This window comes from Oryctolagus cuniculus, chromosome 6 (genome assembly GCF_051225735.1).
Source record: "Oryctolagus cuniculus isolate XC-2025 breed Fujian yellow rabbit chromosome 6, ASM5122573v1, whole genome shotgun sequence".
NCBI classification, from domain to species: Eukaryota; Metazoa; Chordata; class Mammalia; order Lagomorpha; family Leporidae; genus Oryctolagus; species Oryctolagus cuniculus.
In genome coordinates, this window is record NC_142872.1 from 156,031,979 (window position 1) to 156,046,431 (window position 14,453).

At 47.5% G+C, this 14,453-nt stretch overlaps 1 protein-coding gene across 25 annotated transcripts in view; it reads right to left on the bottom strand.

Moving 5' to 3' along the window:
- CYRIB (CYFIP related Rac1 interactor B) overlaps positions 1 to 14,453 on the bottom strand; it is a 166,856-nt gene that overhangs the window by 108,832 nt on the left and 43,571 nt on the right. For 11 of the 25 annotated variants that reach the window (XM_070075487.2, XM_070075490.2, XM_070075494.2 and 8 more), the window contains exon 2: positions 10,568 to 10,620. The exons of 8 other annotated variants lie outside the window; for them this stretch is intronic. The gene's annotated coding sequence lies outside the window, so the exon portion shown is untranslated. Of the gene's footprint in view, positions 1 to 10,567; positions 10,621 to 14,453 lie in introns of those variants that run through there. 6 more of the 25 variants (XM_089335698.1, XM_089335695.1, XM_089335692.1 and 3 more) reach the window with 2 other exon arrangements.

Genomic DNA, 14,453 nt, shown 5'->3' on the forward strand with positions numbered 1-14,453 from the left:
TGCCCTTGCACCAGGCAGCCAAGCGCAGGAACAGTGAGTGCAGAGAGCTCTCAGAACCACATCCCAACAGCAGCACACCCATGACTGCCAGCAAATCATCTTCCTGCTCAGTCACGTTAGGCAGAAAAGCCAGAAACCCAGCTTGTCTGCCCGCCTTTTGGCAGTTTAATTGAAGAATCATATTGGCTTTACATAAACTTTTACCCCCACCCTCGAAAAAAGGTAGCCTGTATTGTAGATGCAAATGGTTAACTTGGGCCCGGGAGAGAGAAGCCCTGTGCACAATTACATCTTATTACTCTGCTCCTTTAAAACCCAGTATCAGCCTCAAGCCCTGAAGTCAAAAGGAAAGAGAAACAACTTTTGTGAAAGTACCTGATGCCCACTGTGGTTCTGCTTTTCTTGGATGCTCACTCACCTGTGGCTCACCTGAACCTGGGAGAGACGTTTTTCCTCCCAGCTAGAGTTGGTTAAAGGAAAACAGCAAGCAGGACATCTCTAAACAAAGCTTGAAATGAACAGCCCTGCTTACTGACAGGAGTCTCTAGACAAGCCTTTTTAGGGTTTCTGTTTGTTCTGCCGCCATTACAAGAAAGGAGAAGGAAGTGGCACAGGAGCTGCAGCCAAACCTCGAGTGTGTGACCTGTAGGTGTGTGACTGCCACAGCAGCTGAACCCTCTGACCCTGCCCCCTCACCCGTAAAATGGAAATATTTAGCAACTGGACATTAATACCAGTGGAGGCCGGCGCCGCGGCTCACTAGGCTAATCCTCCACCTTGCAGCGCCGGCATACTGGGTTCTAGTCCCGGTCGGGGTGCCGGATTCTGTCCCGGTTGCCCCTCTTCCAGGCCAGCTCTCTGCTGTGGCCAGGGAGTGCAGTAGAGGATGGCCCAAGTGCTTGGGCCCTACACCCCATGGGAGACCAGGATAAGTACCTGGCTCTTGCCATCGGATCAGCGCGGTGCGCCAGCCATTGGAGGGTGAACCGACGGCAAAAGGAGGACCTTTCTCTCTGTCTCTCTCTCTCACTGTCCACTCTGCCTGCCAAAAAAATAAATAAATAAATAAATAAAATACCAGTGGATTAGGAGATATCAGGAGAACCAACTGCAAAAAATCACTTACAGTGCCCAGCATCCAACAAATGTAAACGCCTGTCTGCAGGAAACTCACCAGAAGCGTCTTATGGGAAGACAAAATGCCTCAGTCTTCGTATGCAGAACCCAGCCCACTTCCCACCTAAGAGGTTGTCACTACTTCTTGGTCAACCTCTTTTTCACTCCTCACCATAAAGGGGTAAATGCTTCCTTTCCTCCTTGGGTTCTGCTAACTCCATTCTACAGCAGGGGCTCTGCTGTTGGGTAGGCCTCGTCTCCAGCTCTAGGGCTGGGTCCTGAATGGTCCAAGCCAATGAGTGCTATTCCTTTTCCCCTGCCACCATGATTGGTTGAGAGATGGATGAATGGCCTAAGACGATCCAATCAGAAATCTGTTTACTGGCTCTGGAGAGAGATGGAAGCTCCTTGCCCTCTCACTACTACAACAGGAAGTCGACCTGAGAGCAAAGCCAGAATTCAGAAGTGCAGAGCTGAGCCCATCACAAAATGAAACTGGGGCCCTGATGAAAGTGTGCCTGAAACCTATCATACCACTCTCCACTTTCAGGATATGTGAACCACTTCACTGCTTCTGTCAATCACCCCACATGAACTGGGACAGCTGTAAGTTGCAACTCAAAGCATCCTGCTACAAGCCGGTCCTGGCCGGTAGCTGAACACATCACTGAGCACTGAGCACCACACCTCCAGTGACTTAACCCAGACAGTAAGTTCCCTGGGAGCTCGAAGCTTACCAGTTTCTACCCAGAGGCCCTAAATTAACACTCTGTAAATAAATGAATGATATGACATCTACCAAATCACCTGGAGTTTCAGAAGTTTTTGAAGCCCCACTCCCCAGACATGCCTGGATCAAGGGAGCATCAAGAGGAAGTTCCTAAGACTTACAGCCATTGGACAGACCCGAGCTCAACTCACAGCTCCCATCAGGCCTCAGCTTCCTCCTCTGCCCAGTGGTGAGACTACCCACCTCCCGTGGCGTTTGTTTTCTTCTTCTGTTCAACTAACCCTGCTTCACACTGCGGGGACTGTTCTGGGGTTCAGAAAGTAGGATTGTCATATAACCCCAGCTCTCCCAGCAGAGCCAGCCCTAGGAGGGTGAGAACAAACCAAGCGCATCCTGAACCTCCCATCCCTCGACAGCCACACATTCATTCCTTCAGAAGTGGTATCCCAGGCAGAAGGCACATATAAAACTAGGCTGCCCCACTTTTTATTTTTATTTTTTTTTTTTTTTTGGCTTTGCTGGCTGTCTCCTAATAGAGGTGTGCAGCTAGTGTCACTCGAGTATTACAGACCTACACATCCATATTTGCCATCATAGAACCACTTAGAAGCAACATGGAACTCAGCTAGACTATAAGCTCCAGGAGGGGAGGTCCTGCCCCATTCACTAGTCTAACTCCAGCACCCACAAGCACCCAATAAAATACTTCCTTTGGGGCCCATGTTGTGGCTCAACAGATAAAGCTACCATCTACAAGGCCAGCATCCCATATCAGAGTGCTGGTTCGAATCCCAGCTGCTTGGCTTCAGATCCAGCCCCCTATCAATGTACCTGGAAATGCAGCAGAAGATGGCCCCAGTGCTGGGGTCCCTGCCACCCATTTGAGAGACCCAAATGGAGTTCCAGACTCCTGGCTTTGGCCTGGCATGGCCCTAGCCATTGAGGCCATTTGGAGTGTGAACCAGATAGAAGATCTCTCTCTCTCTTTTTGCCTTTCAAATAAATTTTTTTTTAAATTCCTGAATCCATGAATAAAGAAGAGCGAATGAATAAACAGATGTGATGAAGTCAAGATTCTCAGAACAGCAGCAAATCCTACAGATTCTGTACATCCTGCTGGCTATGCTGCAGGTAGATCAAAGACCTAGGGCAGCAGACCCAAACCCAACTCTGGTCCTGTCAGTGCTTAGGACCTCAGGCAAGTTCCTATAGACTCCAAGTCTCAGTTTCCTTCTCAAACACAATTATCAAGATATACAAGAATGTGGACCGGTGCTGCGGCTCACTAGGCTAATCCTCCACCTGCGGCACTGGCACCCTGGGTTCTAGTCCTGGTCGGAGCGCCGGATTCTGTCCCGGTTGCCCCTCTTCCAGGCCAGCTCTCTGCTCTGGCCCAGGAGTGCAGAGGAGGATGGCCCAAGTGCTTGGTCTCCCACATGGGAGACCAGGAGAAGCACCTGGCTCCTGCCATCGGATCAGCGCGGTGCACCGGCCACAGCGGCCATTGGAGGGTAAAGGAAGACCTTTCTCTCTGTCTCTCTCTCTCACTGTCCACTCTGCCTGTCAAAAAAAAAAAAAAAAAAGATATACAAGAACGTTTAAAAATCAACTTTAACATTTAAAAATCAAGTGGTGAGAAAATATTGAGAGACTAAATATCAAAACATGGATAGAAATTAGCTCTTGGTGGTAAGATTGTTAGGAGGACTTTCATTTTTCTCTTTGCATAGAGTTGGTTGTCCGAGGAAAAACATGGGGTGATGTCACTTAAGTGTGCAGCCCTGTTCCTCGGACATGGAGTGATCCAGCAAGCGTACCTTTTCAATGCATGCCTTTCAGACCCTTTGTCTCCTATTTCCTGTTAGATATCTCACCCAATTTAATGCCACCCTTGTCTGACTTGATTTTAGGGCCATCTTTTATCCCTCCACTCTGCTTGCAAAGGCTCCATCTGTTAAAACCCTACCCCGCATGTTGCAGAACCAGCTCTCAGAATCAGCAACACACACTCGTTTGCTCATTCCTCTGTCAATTCATTCCCTGAACACTGATGAACAACCCACTCCCTTGGATATGCTTGGCTTCTGCCTACCCATCACACAGAAATGGCCCTGGGATTCCTAAGCGAATCACCTCTTCCCCTCGTTCTCAGCTCTTGTGCCCAGCAGGTGCAGACCCCAGCCCGGCTTCTTCAAGCATCAGACATCTGAAGTAGGATGGCCACTCAGAGCATCACATTCCCTGACCCCAGGGATCGGTTTACAGACGTGCATGTCACCCAGGAAAGACCAACTAGAGATGGTGAGACCCACTTCCCAGACTTTTCATGAGCTACTGGAAAACAGCCCTTCTGCCACCTGCTGGAACTGTTGACAGCCATCCTGCAGCATCATCTGAAAAGAAAAGCTACTCGGCCCTAGGGATGGTGACAAACTAAGTCTTGGTAACTGTTCAAGCCTTGGATCTCTGGACTTTTCAGTTAGACCAATCAGCAAGTCCCTTTTCTACAGAACCAGTTCCAGCTAGGGCTGTGTCTGGAGGTGGAAAGAACCCCAACTGCTGGAATGTGAAATGCGGTGACATGTGCTGCATGCCAGCTGTGCACAGCCATGCTGCCCTTCCAGGTGTCCATATCAGGTGCGGAGATAGCCACAACCAACCACCATTCAGTAAAGACAATAATATAGCTGCTTTAATTAAATACTCCGCAGGGCAAAATAAGCACAGGAAAGGGAGTCGGACGGCCTCACACTGCCAGAGCACGGAAGCCCACTCTGGACTCAGGCACTTAAGACAGAATTCCTGTGCGGGAAGTCAAATAGCACTGTTGATTCACATTCACCTTACAGAAAACTAAAACCGCTACATCCCACGTGGCGAGTAGGGGCAATGATACTTAATAAAGTGCTTAACAGAGCTCTCTGAATGAGCCCACAAAACACTGTCTTAAGAGACCAGCAAAGTGCCAAGGTCAAACAACTCTTGCAAGAATGTCATCTGCATGTTACAGATGATATGACACGTAAATACTACCCAGGTCAGTTTGTGTGATCTTGATTCTGGAAGCTTCCACTTTCATTTTAGTTGTCTTGCCATTTGGATGACTGTGGATCAAATCACAACACCATCGTAACAGCCTTTTCAAGAGGAATAACCTACTTCTGAATTTATTTCTAAACGGTAACAAGGGAGAGGGAAGACAGGAAGCCGCTGGTTCTATAAAACATTTCACAATGGGTTAGACATGTGGTCGACCACAGAAAATAACAACAGCGACAATGAAAAGCACCTCTGGGAACATCTATTTTGCTATAAAAGGCCCTCAAAGTTGCTCTTTTTAAGTGCACAGAAGCTAGTGTCTCTTGGACGTTTGATGCATACGCAACAGGAGGAGCTATGAAGATGAATCAGAAGAGGCGACGCCACAGGACAAATTCTTGCCCTTGCTGTTCCTAAACACACCAGCCATTCCTGTGATCCAGAAACACAGCCCCAACTTCCCAAAGAATCCCACAGTCAGGAAAATCAATACTGACAGACTACTGCCACGTGGGCTCAAGGGAGGTGCCAGGGACTAGTGGCAGGAGGAAGAAAGGCTTGAGATGCCTTCCAGACGGCTTGGATGGCCAAGCAGCAGCGGGGCTGCCTCTGCGAGTGCACGTCCTCTGCTTGCAAGCACCACTGCTTTCCACAGCTGTCTCCCGGCCCTGCTTCTTGAGACCGAGATTTGCATTTGTCACCATTTCCTGGGCAGCAACCTACAGTGTCATGGATATGCGAGAATCAAGCCAGGTAACACAGGAAAGTGCTAAGTTCATGTTGAGTTCCCTTTGGGGGCGAGCAACCCCACCACACAGACCTGCTAACTTCCTCTAAAAATGTAAGGTGAGTTCATGTCAAAGACTCTCCAAGCAAAGGTTTTCTTACCTGAGTTGTGTTTAATGTTAAAAGGATTACATGCTTATATTTAAAACTTAAAAAAAAAAAAAAAAGGCAAAGGACACACAGTGGAGTATCCTTCATCCACCCCAGACCCAAATTCCCGTAGGCTTTTCCTAAAAGGTTTACAACATTCTCCCAACCTTTTTTTCTTCTTTTTCCCCCTTTTTTGGTGTTCTTCCAGCAATAATCTAGGCAGAATCAAGCATGCACATAAGCACATAATAGCCCCTTCTTTCTTTTCCACACAGGACAGCATCCCCCACGAACTTTCCTACATATTGCTTTTTTTTTTAAACTCAAGTATGTATCCTGGAAACCTTTTCTTCCTAGTACTTTATTTCCTTCTTAGTACTCTTCCATGACCCACCATTTTAAAGCACAGCTTTCTATTGCAAATATATACTCATACATTCAATCAATTCCCTACTGACATACATGTAAGCTGCTTACAGCGTTTTGTTACTGCAATCAAAATCACCATGAGTCTATATCATGTGCATTTTTTTTTTTTTTTTTTTGGACAGGCACATGTGTAAGTATAGGAAAAAACAGGACCTGTGCGAAAAAATTCTTGAAGTGGAAATGCAGGATCACAAGGCACGTGCACTTAAAATGTTGGTAGACAGTGCCCTGAATTGCCCTTCAAAGAAGTCATACTAAATTCCACTCTCAGCAAGCATGTCATGAGTAAGCCAGCTTGCCTGCCCACATTCACAAAAGGTTGTTGTGCTGTGCATTTAAATACAAGGGAAGAGAGGGGGACAGAGCTCTCTTCTTGTCCCTTTGTCTCTTCCTGCCTCTGTGAGATCACCCATGACACAACTACTTCCTGAACATTCCACCCCTGGATGCACAACCCAGGTCAGAGGTGAAAACAGAATGGATGTCTGACCCGTGCTGTACCGGAACCGGCTCACACTGGCTCACGGGACCTGACTGTGCTAATCCGTTCCCAACTCCGTGCTCAGTGACATCATGATGATAGCTCAAAATTAGTCATGGTGCAAGTATTGACGCCACAGGAGTCCACAAGCAGTGTCTGGCTTTCTTCGCTTTCACCAGGGAGACCACTGTAAACATTTCTCAGTCAGCACACCAATGCTTCCCACAGTGGAAAGTGACTATTTCACCCAGGATGCTGACCTAGTTACAAATTCTTAGACCCTAAGGTCAATGGGAGAGCTGAAAGGACTTCTAATCCAAGCATTCTGCCTATTCCTTAGTACCTCTTTGTAGACATAAGGAATATACTCTATGCCTCTTCACTATTATTTCATATTTCCATCTCTTTATCACTCAGTGCTTATTCTTGATGATTTCCTATAGCGTAGTGACTGCAGGCCCAGACTCAAGGTCACAAAGGTCAAGCTGGGGTCAAATACCAACGCCATCATTTCCCAACCATGTGACATTAAGCAAGTGGCTTAAACCACTATGCCTTCGTTTCCTCATCTATAAAAAAAGATAATAACAAAGTCTCCTCATAATTTTGATTAAATGAGTTAATGTAAGTAAAGTCTACAGAACAGTGTCTGGAACATACTATTCACTTATCAAGTGTTATTATTGGGGGTCAGCACTGTGGTATAGTGGGTAAAGCTGCCACCTCCAGTGCCAGCATCCCATATGGGCGCCAGTTCAGGTCCCAGCTGCTCCACTTCCGATCCAGCTCTCTGCTATGGTCTGGGAAGGCAGTAGAGGATGGCCCAAGTCTTTGGGCTCCTGCACCCAGGTGGAAGATCCAGAGGAAGCTCCTGGCTCCTGGCTTCGGATCAGCACAACTCCAGCTGTTGTGGCCAACTGGGGAGTAAAGAGCGGTGGAAGACGTGTCTTTCTCTATGTATCTCCTTCTCTCTCTGTGTTAACTCTTTCAAACAAAATAATCTTTTTAAAAAATGTTATTATTGGCTTCCACTTTACTAATTCTCTCTTTAGCTATGTCTAATCTGTCATTTAAACCTTTCTGTTGCATTTTAGTTTTAATAACTATTAACTTGGCTGCTTGTCAAATCCTCTTTTTTTCATTTTTCTTTACATATTAATATTGTCTTTAATTCTCATTTTAAATACACTATTTTACAGTCTTTTTTAGATGGTTTCCTGAATATTTCTGTGGGAATCCTGGTAGGTATCAATTGAAATACACTTATGCGGGCCGGCACTGTGGCACAGCGGGTTAACACCTGGCCTGAAGTGCCAGTATCCCATATTGGTGCCAGTTCAAGACCCGGCTGCTCCACTTCCCATCCAGCTCTCTGCTATGGCCTGGGAAAGCAGTAGAAGATGGCCCAAGTCCTTGGGCCCCTGCACCCATATGGGAGACCCGGAAGAAGCTCCTGGCTCCCGGCTTCAGGATGGCACAGCTCCAGCCATTGCAGCCAATTGGGGAGTGAACCAGTGGATGGAAGACCTCTCTCTCTGCGCCTCTCCTTCTCTCTCTGTGTAACTCTGACTTTCAAGTAAACAAATAAATCTTTAAAAAAAAATAAAAAAAGAAAGAAAGAAAGAAAGAAACACACCTATGGAGTAAGTTTGTGTTTGTGATGGGGTTTCCATAATACCAGACCAGTTTGCTGCTCAGGTGTTAGGTTGAAGGACCTCATCTATCATAGGTAAATAAAAATACAGATTCTACAATTATGCAGTAAAGTCCCAGGTGTTCAATTTATTGCTCGTGACTTTCTCCACTCAACTCAGCCTCCTCATATCTCTCTAGGCAGTGGAGTTTTTTCTGCCCCTTTTCATGAAGATGCCAGCCTCTCATAGGTTGCAGTTCTACCTTGAGTCCAGGCCTCCTTTCTAGACCCACTGCACCATTAAAATCTCAGGCCCCAGACTCCAGGGCGTATACCAGGCTGCCAAGGCCCCATGAGTATCACAACTTCAGCTTCTGTGCAGCTCTTTGGGTTGAGCTTCTCTCTCCTTGATATGTGTGAATGTTCCCTTCTTAAGAGTTCCCCTAGATACAAGTTTACATTTTAGTCAAACTCTGCATTCCTATCAGAAAAGACCCATGCAAATCAGCTTAGCTCTACCACTCTGCCTGACACTGCATATGTCACCAGATCTAACCACTCACCCAAGCTGAGTTACGTCTACATGAAAATTACACTGTGGGGGAAGGGGTTTTGCCGAATGGTGAAAACAGAGGTTAAACACCCACATTCCATACAAGGTGCCTGTGTGCAGTACCCGGTTCCAGTGTCTGACTCCAGCTTTCTGCTAATGCATATCCTGAGAGGCTTCAGGTAATGATGCAAGTAGTTGAGCTCTTACCAGCTGGGATTGGGTTCCTAGCTCCCAGCTTCAGCCTGGCCTAACCCTGGCCACTGCAGGGATTTGGGGAGTAAACCATTAGTTGGGAGCTCACTTTCTCTTTCTCATCTGTCTCATTCTGTCTCTGAAACGAATTGTTAAAATTTTTCAATCACATCTTACTCAAAGGTTAACTTCTAAAGTCAGCATGTAATATGAAAATTGAAGAGAGTCAAAATTCCCCTCACAAATCCCACAAAGATCTCACAGTAGAGACTGACAAACCATCTCTCATGAAGTCCAACACAGCCAGAGTTTCCTTCAGCTCTACATTTGGTTTCCTAGGTTGAGCATCTTATGTAAAAGCCGGCTTGGATTTAGGAGACATGTGGTGTGACAATTAAGACCTATAAGTATGAGAAAGACACTCCTGATACAATACAAAGCCATGAGAGCAAAGACCAAGCAAGGAAACAGCACATCCATGTCTCCCATTCACGCTCACTCGAAGAGAGACGCCCGTTGGGCAGAGCAACAGGATCACCCACACGATTCACTGTTGTTTTTATCTCTCTTGTTTTTGTTGAGCAAGTGTGTTTGGATCTGGATAAGTTAGAAGCGTGAATCTGTGATGACAGCAGACAGAATCATGGTTACCTCTGGGACAACCCCAACTGCAAAGGGGCAGGCGGGGACTTCCTAGAAGAATGGAAAAACTGAATATCCAGACTTGGGGGATGGCTCGATGAGTGGAACCTCCTGAACACTCATCGAGCTGTGCCACTGAGATCTGCACATTTTACGGCATGCATGGCTGGATTAAAATAAAAGTTAAAAGCATGCCTGAGGAAAGAGGCTAAGTGGCATTCTGCCAAAGGTCTCACTGTATGGGTAAGCCTTGCAAGAGGATGGCCAGCCAAATGGAAAGTCGTAAAGTGACCAGCAAGTCTACAAAGAGAAGCAGCAGGACAGGGAAAAGCACTGTTGGTGGCCGAGGGGACCCAGACTCACAGAGCTGATGGTTCTCCATGAGGGGCTCTTCAGGACTGACATGATAACCGGTGTGAAGAGCACCGGCTTGCAAGCCAGACTGCCTGGATGTGAACACTGACTGTGCCCGTTATGAACCGAAAACAGCTTGAGCAAGTCACTTCTCTTCTTTGAACCTCAATGTTGTAGGGGTGTCGTGAGATTTAAGTGAATCCAGGTAACACTCTTAGGGCAGGGTCCGTATACAATAAGGATTCAATAAATATTAGATATTATTACTGATGACAGGAGACTGAAGTGTGTTTTCCCCTCCAAAATGATGGTTCTTATTTAGATTAACCACTGGACCTGGGGTGGATGAAAGAATGCAAATGCATTAAGATTTCAACAGAGGCAGAGGTGCTTGCTCCTACTCAACTGAAATCCAGCCCCTGGCCATCACCATCCGCTCTGATTTTGCCTCATTCTGAAAAGGTTAAGAACGCAGGCTCTGGAGCGAGATGGCCATGGTCAAATCCCAGCTCTGTTACTTACCAACTCGGTTACCTTGAACGTGTTATTCAAACTCCACACCTCAGTTTCTTTTCCTGTAAAAAAGGTACAGCAAGGATTAAGCAATTTACCACAGTCTTCAGCATACAGAAAGACCCCAGCAAAGTCTGGCCACTTTTCCCACACCAGAGATTTGGGCCAGGAATGACAACTCCAAATAGTATTTGAATAGATCATTATGATGTCTAGAATGGGCTCATTTTTTTCTCAGTTAATGCTCAAAATACTCTGATGCATTATAAATAAAGACGTGGAAATGCAGGAGAGTTAAGTTACTTGCTGAAGGTTGCACAGCAAGCCAAGAGCAAAGATCTAAGCCAAGCATCTTTGACTGAGGGACAGTCTGCCCAGACTGTGTTGTCCGGGCACAGAGATGGAGCCAGGCTGCCCTCTGAAGCTCCAAACTCCAGCACAAAGGATGCTGAAACTCTAAGCGCAGCAGCAATTCTTGGTCCTAGCACAATATCAACTCGAGTTTTAGCTGGTTTTAGGCATTCTGCCCCCAAATCACTTCCTGCTGTAGATTTCTGCTCTGCAGAACAAGGAAAACAAACACATACAATACACCAGCCTTGTCACCCTCCAAAAATCTCTTACAACAACAGACGCTTACAAATCAAAGAGAGTTTTCATACAACCAGTTAAAAACACAGTGTTTAAGGCTTGCAGCAGCATTTACGTGAAGAACTGAGCCAACTCTGCAGTGTCTAGCCACACTCTTATCACTAAAGGCAGAGACGCGGAATGCATTTTGTCTGGCCTTTAATTCTGCTTCAATCCTTAGCTGCATTCATGGTTTTTCTCTTTGCTTTTCACTGGGTGTTGAAACAGCTGGAAGCCACTTAGTCAGCCTCATTTTATTCACGAAAGATCTGGGGGCCAGGTCTGATGGTCACGGGAGAGGACACGCCAGCGCTTTCTACCCTCTCTGCTGCTCACTGTTGCATGAGTGTGTGGAATGCTCCCACTGAAACCCAACTCACAGGCCCACTCAGCAGCCAAGGACACCAGGGTTTTAAACTAAGGACCATCTGACACACTCACAAGCCATGTCTTCAGACATGTGCACACACCACATACACCACATACATGCATACCAGGTACACACAAGCACACACACCACACACATAAGCACCAACACATACTACACATACCACAGCCATCATTCATACCATACATGTACACCACACATATGCCTACCAGGTACTCACAGATGCTCACATACCATACACACACAAACATGCACCAGCACACACTACACATATCACAGCCACCATACATAACACACACACACACACACACCTGGACTCACAACTGTAGCTTTCCTGACCCCTCTTGCCATATCTTCCAATCACTGTAAGGATGTTTTCTTTCTTTCTCCCTGATTCTTTGACCAGGTTTATCAAACAGAAAATGGGGACAACTTGTTCACGTGGGAAAAATTTTAGGGCCATGGGCAAAGTCCTACAAAATAGAAAACACACTCACAATACTCTCGTTTGGTTTCTCACAACAGTGGGAGTAAGCTGATCCCTGTATCCACAGCCAACCAGGACAGTGCGTGGGCACCTTGAAACAAGGGTGGCTTCTTTTCCTTTCCAAGATAGCAGCAGAGGGATCCTGGAAGGGAGCTCCAGCAACCAGACCTTGTCTCCTCCTCTGTGGATTCAACGCCATGGTTTTCAATCCCATCTCAGTCTCACAGCAGTCGGACTTTGGACGAGTCGCTTGGCCCCTCTGCAGCCTCCCATAAACTGAGGACACCTATTCATTCAAGAATCAGCCACTGAGCACCTGCTGTGTGCCAGACACTGTGGCCAGGGAGGAATTGCAGTCACCCAGTAGCTCTCAAACACAGCTACGGGAGGACATGCAATCCAGTTGAGGAACTGCGACCCGAGGGGGTGAGTACAGTTGTGAGGCAATACCAGAGAGGGACGTTCACGTAACTCAGCAGGGGTGGACAGTGACTGGTAACCCAGGAAAGGTTTCCCAAGAGAGTGCCATGGGTGCTGAAGACTGCAAGATGAGAAAGAGTGAGTGGCACATGCAAACGCCCACAGGTTAGACTGTTGGTTCACCTGGTCAGGGATGAGGGGGAAAGAGAGATGGGCCAGGATGTGTAGGACGGTGGGCTTGTGAGGGTAGCCAGCCTGGCCCAAGTGATGCCCTCAAGTCTCTCCCACCCCTGTGGGCAGCTTCTGGGGTCTTATGATAGCCCAGCTCCTCTCCTTCTCCGATAGCCATTTCAGGGCACACTGAAGTCCCCAGGTCTGCTCCAGGACACAAGAGGTATCCCCACCATCCCACATGGACCCCCCTCTCCTTCCTTTTTCTTTTTCTCTTGGGAAAGAGCTGTCCTCTACTCATCACTTGTTTCTGAAACACACAGGGGTCCACTGGCCCATGCCTTCAGACCCTCTCTCTCTTCTCCCACCAGGCCCAACATAGCCAAAGAAATGCCAGGATTACCTGCATCATGGCTGTCTCCTGGGGACTCTAAGCTGCCCGCAGACTGATGCTGCTTTGGTCACCCCAGGATCCTTGAAACCTGAGCCCACACCTGCCACAATTAGACCCAAACTGACTGCTGCTCTGCAAATGAAGACCTGCCCAGAACCCACCCAGGAGCAGCCGGATCTGAGGTCAGGGTGGGGACTCTCGGCTCTGTGAAGCCCACTCTGGAAACCACTACCGCAGCCCAATCCCCATGAGTCACTGAATCTGTCAAGATGAGTAAGGACGGACGTTGAAGAAGGTGTTTCCACCCCTGCCTGGCCCTGTAGGCGCCCTCACCACCATCATGCAGGAAAGTCTCACAAGAAGCAGGTGTGACAATATCCCTCAGCCAGCGCCGCGGCTCACTAGGCTAATCCTCCACCTGCAGCACTGGTACCCCAGGTTCTAGTCCCAGTTGGGGCGCTGGATTCTGTCCCGGTTGCTCCTCTTCCAGTCCAGCTCTCTGCTCTGGCCCGGGAGTGCAGTGGAGGATGGCCCAAGTGCTTGGGCCCTGCACCCGCATGGGTAGACCAGGAGGACGCACCTGGCTCCTGGCTTCGGATTGGCACAGCACGCCAGCCATAGCGACCAACAGAAGGAAGACCTTTCTCTCTGTCTCTCTCTCTCACTGTCTAACTCTGCCTGTCCAAAAAAAAAAAAAAAAAAGAAAAGAAAAGAAAAGAAAAGAAAAGAAAAAGAAAGAAAAGACAATATCCCTTAAGCAACCAGAAACTCCCCCAAGCTAACCCAGGGCCCAGGGATGCTGTGCTTTGTCCAAGGCCTCCTAGCAAATGTGAAACACTGTTTTAGCAAGGAGCACAGCACTGCTTAATGAAAGGCTATGGGGTCACCCCTACCAGAAATGTCACTTGTTTCAGGGGAAAACCCTTAACAGTGGCAAGTGTAATAGAAACTTTTCTTATCCCATTACACCACACTTTCACGACTCCTGAGACTTTCTCAGCTAGAAAAGTGCCCATTGAAGAAAATCTGGTTTTTTTTTTTAATTCATTTTTTATTTACTTGACTGGCAGAGTCAGAGAGGGGAGGAGAGGGAGGAGGAGGGAGGGAGAGAGAGAGAGAGAGAGAGAGAGAGAGAAATCTTCCATCCACTGATTCACTCCCAAAATGGCCGTAACATCCAGGGCTGGGCCAGGCTGAAGCAGGAGCCCGGATTTTCTTCCAGGATTCTCATGTGGCGAAGGGGCCCAAACACTTGAGCCTTCTTCCACTGCTTTCCCAGGCCATTAGTGGGGAGCTGGATTAGAAGTGGAGTAGCCAGGACACGAACCAGTGTCCATATCAGATGTCAGCTTCCCAGGCAGTGGCTTAATTCACCATGCCACAATGCTGGCTACTGTTTGTTTTT